The sequence below is a fragment of the Nyctereutes procyonoides genome, unplaced genomic scaffold (genome assembly GCF_905146905.1).
Source record: "Nyctereutes procyonoides isolate TBG_1078 unplaced genomic scaffold, NYPRO_anot_genome, whole genome shotgun sequence".
NCBI lineage: Eukaryota > Metazoa > Chordata > Mammalia > Carnivora > Canidae > Nyctereutes > Nyctereutes procyonoides.
In genome coordinates, this window is record NW_026575043.1 from 3,899,448 (window position 1) to 3,906,489 (window position 7,042).

Genomic DNA, 7,042 nt, shown 5'->3' on the forward strand with positions numbered 1-7,042 from the left:
TAAATAGGAAAAAATTCCATAAACAAGGAGGTGATATTTGTAAAATATATAACCAATAAAGGACTGCATCTGAGAATGTATAAGGAGCTAGTCAACATACAAAAAGAGAAAAAATATCTAACATTAAACTCAATTTTAAAAATGGGCAAAAGATTTGAACAGGCTTTTTAACAAGAGAGGAAGCTTAAATGACCAATACATATATGGGAAAATATATTTGGCTTCATTAAAAATCAGAGAAATTCTTTCTCTTTCTCCCTGCCCCCCTTTTTTAAAGAGAGGGATCAAAACATGCCTATGAACAAGCTGGGAGGGGTAGAGGGAGAGAGAGAATCTTAAGCAGACTCCACATCCAGCAAGAAGCCTGACATGGAGCTCAATCCCACAACACTGAGATCATGACTTGAGCTGAAATCAAGAGTTGGGTTCTTAACCAACTGAGCCACACAAGTGCCCCAGAAATCTCAGAAATTCCGATTAAAATCTCCAAGATTTTGCCCCAGATTGGCAAAAATTGAGAGATGATAAACCAAGATCATGAAAGATGTAGAGCCACAGGAGCTCTACAACCACTCTGGAAATCATGTGGCATTGCTTATAAAGTTGAATATGCGTGTACCTTTAGAATCAGCATTTCTAATACTTTGTCCATATTCTGGAGAAGCCTCCACACAGGAGACATCTACAAGAATATTTATAGAAGTATTTCTTTTAATAAGAATACATACAACCCTAATGTGGAAGAATAATAGAAAGGATAAATAAATAACGACACTGTCGTCCTGTGGAACACCATTCAGCAGTGAAAATGAACTCAACAGCATGCCTCAACATGGAAGGATCTTCACAAACATAACATGGAGTCCAAAAAATAATGCACAAAACACTACCTATAGTGAAATTCTACTAGTGTAAAATTCAAAAGCTTGCAGAATTAAATAATTCATTGGTTAGGGATCTGAAGTAATAAAACTACAAAGAAAAGGTAAGGGAAAATGATAGACACGATGTTCAGGACAGTGGTCACCCATTGGGGTGAGGTAGCAGAGTACAGGGGATGGATCTTGCATGAGCACACTGAAATATCATGGGAAAAGGGTAATATTTTGTTCTTGAGCTGGTGGAGGGGTGTATATGTCTTTGTATTATTGTTAGTGTTTTATACTCCTCACATACATTTGAAATATTATCATTATACATTCAAAATATAGTAATGTATTTTTTCTAAAAGGATTGAGATGAGTACGTTTATTATTTGGAAGGAAAGAAAGAATAGAAAGAAGAAAATGGGGAGAGAGGAAGGCAGGAAGGGAGGGGAGCTACCAAGAGGGCATGAGTAAGAGTCTAGGTATTTGTCAGTGTTTAACAAAGAAGATATGAATGAAGGGACAGTAATCAGGGAGGGTTGCCCAGAGGAGGGGAGTCTTGAGATGTGCTTTGAAGAACTGATAGGATATGTTACAGTAAAGAGATGGAGAGGAAATGAAAAGAATACTTATGAGGAAAAGAAGATGTACAAAAAAAAAAAATCTGGAGGAATGAGCCCAAGAAGAATCCACAAGGCAAACAGTCCTCTCTCCTGTGTCCACTCAGTAGATGGTAGGGAGGTCTGTGTCTCTTGGGGAGCCTGTGGTAAAGGACAGTGATGCATAGATGGCAAAGCCCCATCAAGGAGGGCCCTGAAAGTCAGGAAAAATCAGTGAGGCTGCTTTAGTTCAGCTGGTGGTGACCACAGTCCCCTCTGAGGAGCTGAAAGGGAGACTCTGACCCTCATGGGGGTGCTAGAGCCCCCTGAGTCCCTTAGCCATCTTGGTGAATCCAGACTTTATGCTCCTGCTCTATCAGAATGCCCTGCAGATATTGGAGAAATTCCTACTCTCTATCATCTAGGGCTTAGTTATGTGGAATCTGGCATTTCCTGAAAATAAGGAATGTGGGGTCAGGGAGATGTGGGCTCCCTACTGCCTTCTCCTCACTGTGATTCTGCACCTGAGCTAAGATTTCCCTGAAGTTCTCCTCCCTGTGGAATGAGGTTAGAAACCCTGAAAACCATATGCCCAGAGGCCCCATTAGAGTGTGCAGTAAGTTGGAAATATGGCTGTGCCCCAAGAGGAATCTGCAGAGGATCCCTACAGTTGAGAGCCCTGTGAGACAGGGTCACTTATATGGGGTCCTGCTCAAGGTGGACTCCAACATCATATCTGGGTGAGTGGGACAAGCCAACCATGGGTTGGGTTCAGTGTAAAATTCTACCACTTCCATATTTAGGGGCAAGGAAAGCTCTTAAATTATGGCATATAATATATAAGATATAAATATAAACATTACTACTTTCTTTGCAAGGAATGCTTAAATGCCAGGTTTTTGTATAGCTGAGCTTCTCCTCTCATTTAGCTGAGCTGAGTGTTTACCTCATCAGAAAGACCTTCCTCAGAGGCTGCACCAGTTTTGTTCCCACCAAGAGTGGAAGAGCGTTCCTCTTTCTCCATATCCCTGCCAACACCTGTTTCTTGTGTTGTTAATTTTCGCCATTCTGACAGGTGTGAGGTGGTATCTCATCATGGTTTTAATTTGCATTTCCCTGATGATGAGTGATGTTGAACATCTTTTCATGTGTCTCTTGGGCATCTGGATGTCTTTTTTGAAAAAAAAATGTCTATTCATGTCTTTGGTCCATTTTTAAACTGGATTATTTGTACTTTGGGTGTTGAGTTTTATAAGATCTTTATAAACTGGTGCAGCCACCCTAGAAGACAGTGTAGAGTTTCCTCAAAAAGTTAAAAATAGAACCACCCTACAGTCCAGCAATTGCACTACTAGGTATCTTTCCAGAGGATACAAAAATACTAATTCTAAGGGGTACATGCTCCCCAATGTTTATAGCAGCATTATCTATGAAACTATGGAAGCAGTCCAAATGTCCATCAACATATGAATGGATATAGAAAATGTGTTATATACATAGTGGAATATTACTCAGCCATAAGAAGAAGAAAATCTTGCCATTTGCAATGACATGGATGGAGCTAGAGAGTATTATGATAAGTGAAATAAGTCAGAAAAAGACAAATAACATATGATTTTACTCATATGTGGAATATAAGAAACAAAACAGATGATCATAGGAAAAAAGAAACAGCCTCTTAGCTCTAGAGAGCACACTGATGGTGTTGGGAGGATGGGTGAAATAGATGATGGGGATTAAGAAGGGCACTTGTGGTGAGTACTGGGTAATTATGGATGTGTTCAATCACTATATTGTACAGCTGAAACTAACATTACACTGTATGTTAACTAACTGGAATTTAAATAAAAACAGAAAGAAAGAAAAGAAAGAAAGAAAAAAGAAAGAAAGAAAGAAAGAAAGAAAGAAAGAAAGAAAGAAAGAAAAAAAAAAGGAAAGAGCCTTCCTTATCTCAAGTAAAGTATCCCCTGGTCATTTTCTGTCATAGCACTTGCCATTCCCTACAATGTTTAGAAGAGTGGGACACTATTTTGTCATTGATCTACCTGAATTGCTTAGAGCAGTGCCTGCCAAATAATTGAGCAAATGAATATTATATGTGTATATGCATAAAAGAAGAGAGACACAAAGGTGGAGTAGGAGAGAAAGGATGAAGGAACAAGGAAGGAAAGGGGCAAAGGAAGAGAGGGGTCCCAGCTCAGGTCTCAGCTATGTCCACCACAGGGATCCACATATATCTGAGCATGTCTGCCAGACTGTCAGATGGACCGACCAGGAATGTGGTTTCATGAGAAATTGAGGCATCACCAGAGATAAATACTCACTGTAGAGTAAAGGTAGTAAGAGAAGTAAGCTTAGTCCTATTAACAAAGGCTGGAACATGTGAGGTGGGCACTGTAAAGTTCAGTATCTCATTTGTCAGCTTCCAATCCCCATGTAAATTCAAATGTGGTATATCCATTCATCAGTTGATGGTTTTTTCCCACTTTTTGGCTGTCATAAATAGTGTTTTCTGTAAACATTTATATACATGTTTTGGTGTAAACATACGTTTTTAATTCTCTTGGGTATATGCCTAGAAATGGAATTGCTGGGTAACATGGAATATTATGTCTAACTTTTTTTTTTTTAAAAAAAGATTTTATTTATTTGAGAGAAAGTGAGAGAGAAGGCACAAGTGGATGTAGGCAGAGGGAGACGGAGAAGCAAACTCCCCTGCTGAGCATGGAGCTCCATCCCAGGACCCTGAGATCATGACCTGAACCAGAGACACACTCTTAACCCACTGAGCCACCAAGGTGTCCCTGTATGAGTGTTCTCATTTCTCCACATCCTCATCAACATGTATTTATCTATTGTTTTAAACTCATACCACTATCCTAGTGAGTTTGTGAAAACAAGATGTTCTTATAATACTTAAACTTTGATCACTCCCCTCCCAATTTATATGCAATTATTTTCTAATTATGGTAGTTCTAATTATATCATAAATATCATACATCAGACATTGTTATTATTGCTTCATGTAGTCATTAAAAATATTGACCACATAGTTAACAAGGTCTTTGTCTATCATTCCTTCTTGCCTTTCAGATTTTTATTCAAGGCCATTTTCTAATGCTTAAGTTCTTTGGAATTCTCTTTAGGGAATTCCTATTGATGGCGAAGGCCTTTAATTTGCACACATTCTTGAGAAAGATAATATCTGTTGGTAGAAATATCATATTTACAATTAATTCCTCAACCCATTGAAGATCTTATTTCACTGTCTTCAAATCTCTATCGTTGCTTTTGAGAAGTCAGCCATTAATGTCTTTCTGTTGTAGGTAATTTGTCTTTTTCCACAAACTCCTTTTAGGATATTTTGTATATTTCTTATGACAGGTTCACTTCAATGTACTGACATGATGATTCTTCGAATTTATCCTATTGGGATTCATTTGACTTCCTAAATATGAGGATTTATATCTTTCAACAATTCTGGGAAACACTTCAAATAATACCTCTGTGCCATTGTATCTATTTCTCCTCCTGGAATTTTGATCAGACATAGATCAAATATGTATGGTAAATAGTTAATTTAATAGTTAATTTAGTCTCTGACCTTTCAGATTTTTTTAATTTATTCATTTTGCTGTGCAGCTTCTGGATAACTTCTTTGAATATACTTTTTAGTAACTCTTTCTTTGGATGTGACTAATTTGCTATTTAACTTTCTTTTTTAAGATTTTATTTATTCATTCATGAGAGACAGGGAGAGAGAGAGAGAGAGAGACAGGTAGAGGGAGAAGCAGGCTCCATGCAAGGAGCCCAACGTGGGACTCGATCCCGGAACTCCAGGATCATGCCCTGGGCTGAAGGCAGACACTAAACCGCTGAGCCACTCATGGATCCCCTGCTATTTAACTTCTCCATGGGTTTTTAAATCTTATTTAAATCTTATTTATTATGTGTTTTCATTTCTAGACATTTTACCATTTTAAAAATCTTGGCCATTTCTTAAAGTTTCTCGTTCCTTACTCATATTTTTAATATTTTACTTCTTTAAACATATTAAGCATAATTAATTGTGTTCTGCCTCTGGTAATTCCAGAATCTTAAATCTTTACAGGTCTGGCTTTTGTCTCTTGTTTCTTCAGGCTGTCACTCATGGCTTATTTTCTTTCAAGTTTTATGTGTTTTAACTGAGAGTTTCATGTTCCTTAGAACATTATCTATGGGAATTACTGGTAGATTGAGTAGAAGTTGTGTTCCTCCGGATAGGATTTGTGTTGACTTTCTCAGGCATCTGAGAGCATTTCCAGCCCAGAATCACTTTATTATTTTTTTTATTTTTTTAAAATTTTTATTTATTTATGATAGTCACACACACAGAGAGAGAGAAAGAGAGGCAGAGACACAGGCAGAGGGAGAAGCAGGCTCCATGCACCGGGAGCCCGACGTGGGATTCGATCCCGGGTCTCCAGGATCGCGCCCTGGGCCAAAGGCAGGCGCCAAACCGCTGCGCCACCCAGGGATCCCCCCAGAATCATTTTAAATTTAACTGTCTGCATCACATAATTTAGATCACAAAGATAGTCATTAGTTTCAATAGCCACCTAGCATCAACTGTTAGGACGATCAATTATTGGGGGAAATTTCTCCTTTCCGCCTCTACCTCTAGCATGAATGTAAAATTAAGCACATCTCCTTGCTGTACTTGCTCCATGAAGCGAGTTAATTCTTGTTCGCCATTACCTTTGCAGGGTAACTTGAGGTTCCAGGTACACACGGGGGACTCCTCTCAGTCTGTCCAATCTGGGAAGCTCCTAGACTTGTCTCGTGTGCCTGCCTCCCTGTATAGCTATCAAAACATCAGTTCCTGGTCACCAGGGCATAGACAGGTGTACTTAGGGCTTAAGAGGATTTCAGTGCTTGCTTACCAGCTTTGTGCAGTGGCAGTATCATAGCCAATAAGATTTATCAAAGGCACAATTATTGCCAATTGAAAACTTTCCCCAGTTTTCTTGCCTCCCAAGATTGCTGTTTTCACTCAACTTTTGACTTTTCTGAATTCTTTTCATTCTTGCCAAATTGGCAATGCACTTAAAAAGATTCCAACATTTTTTTTTTGATTCCAACATTTTTAAACCCAGCATTTTTTTTTTTTTTTTTACTGTTTTAGGACAGTGATTCAGGATATTTAGCTCATGTTGGAAATGGAGTTCCATCAACATCCTCTTTAAGGTATCACTATGGGCAGAAATCATCTATGAACATATATATTCCACAATAGCATAGAACACCATGCTGGGCACCTCATAGTAGCTGTTCAGCTCTCCTCAAGATGCCTTGGTCCTTCCTTCTTCCTTCATGTCTGCATCATGCTTAACTCTCAGGTTAATTCATTTAACAAATATGTATTAAACATCTGCCTTTACCATGATGCTAAGTGTTGGAAGACTCAGGCAAGATACTATTTCCTTCTGCAGTTCAGGGAAAATAGAAGCCCTCTGTGAGAATTCTCTCAACTTCTCTCTGCCTCAAAACTTGACATTTTTCTGTTGGGCTTGCTGATCATACCCTAGTGAAGGGCAA

At 38.6% G+C, this 7,042-nt stretch overlaps 1 pseudogene; it reads left to right on the forward strand.

Moving 5' to 3' along the window:
• The first annotated feature begins 6,388 nt into the window (after window positions 1-6,388).
• Window positions 6,389-6,559, forward strand: LOC129508427 (U4 spliceosomal RNA; annotated as a pseudogene).
• Window positions 6,560-7,042: the final 483 nt, after the last annotated feature.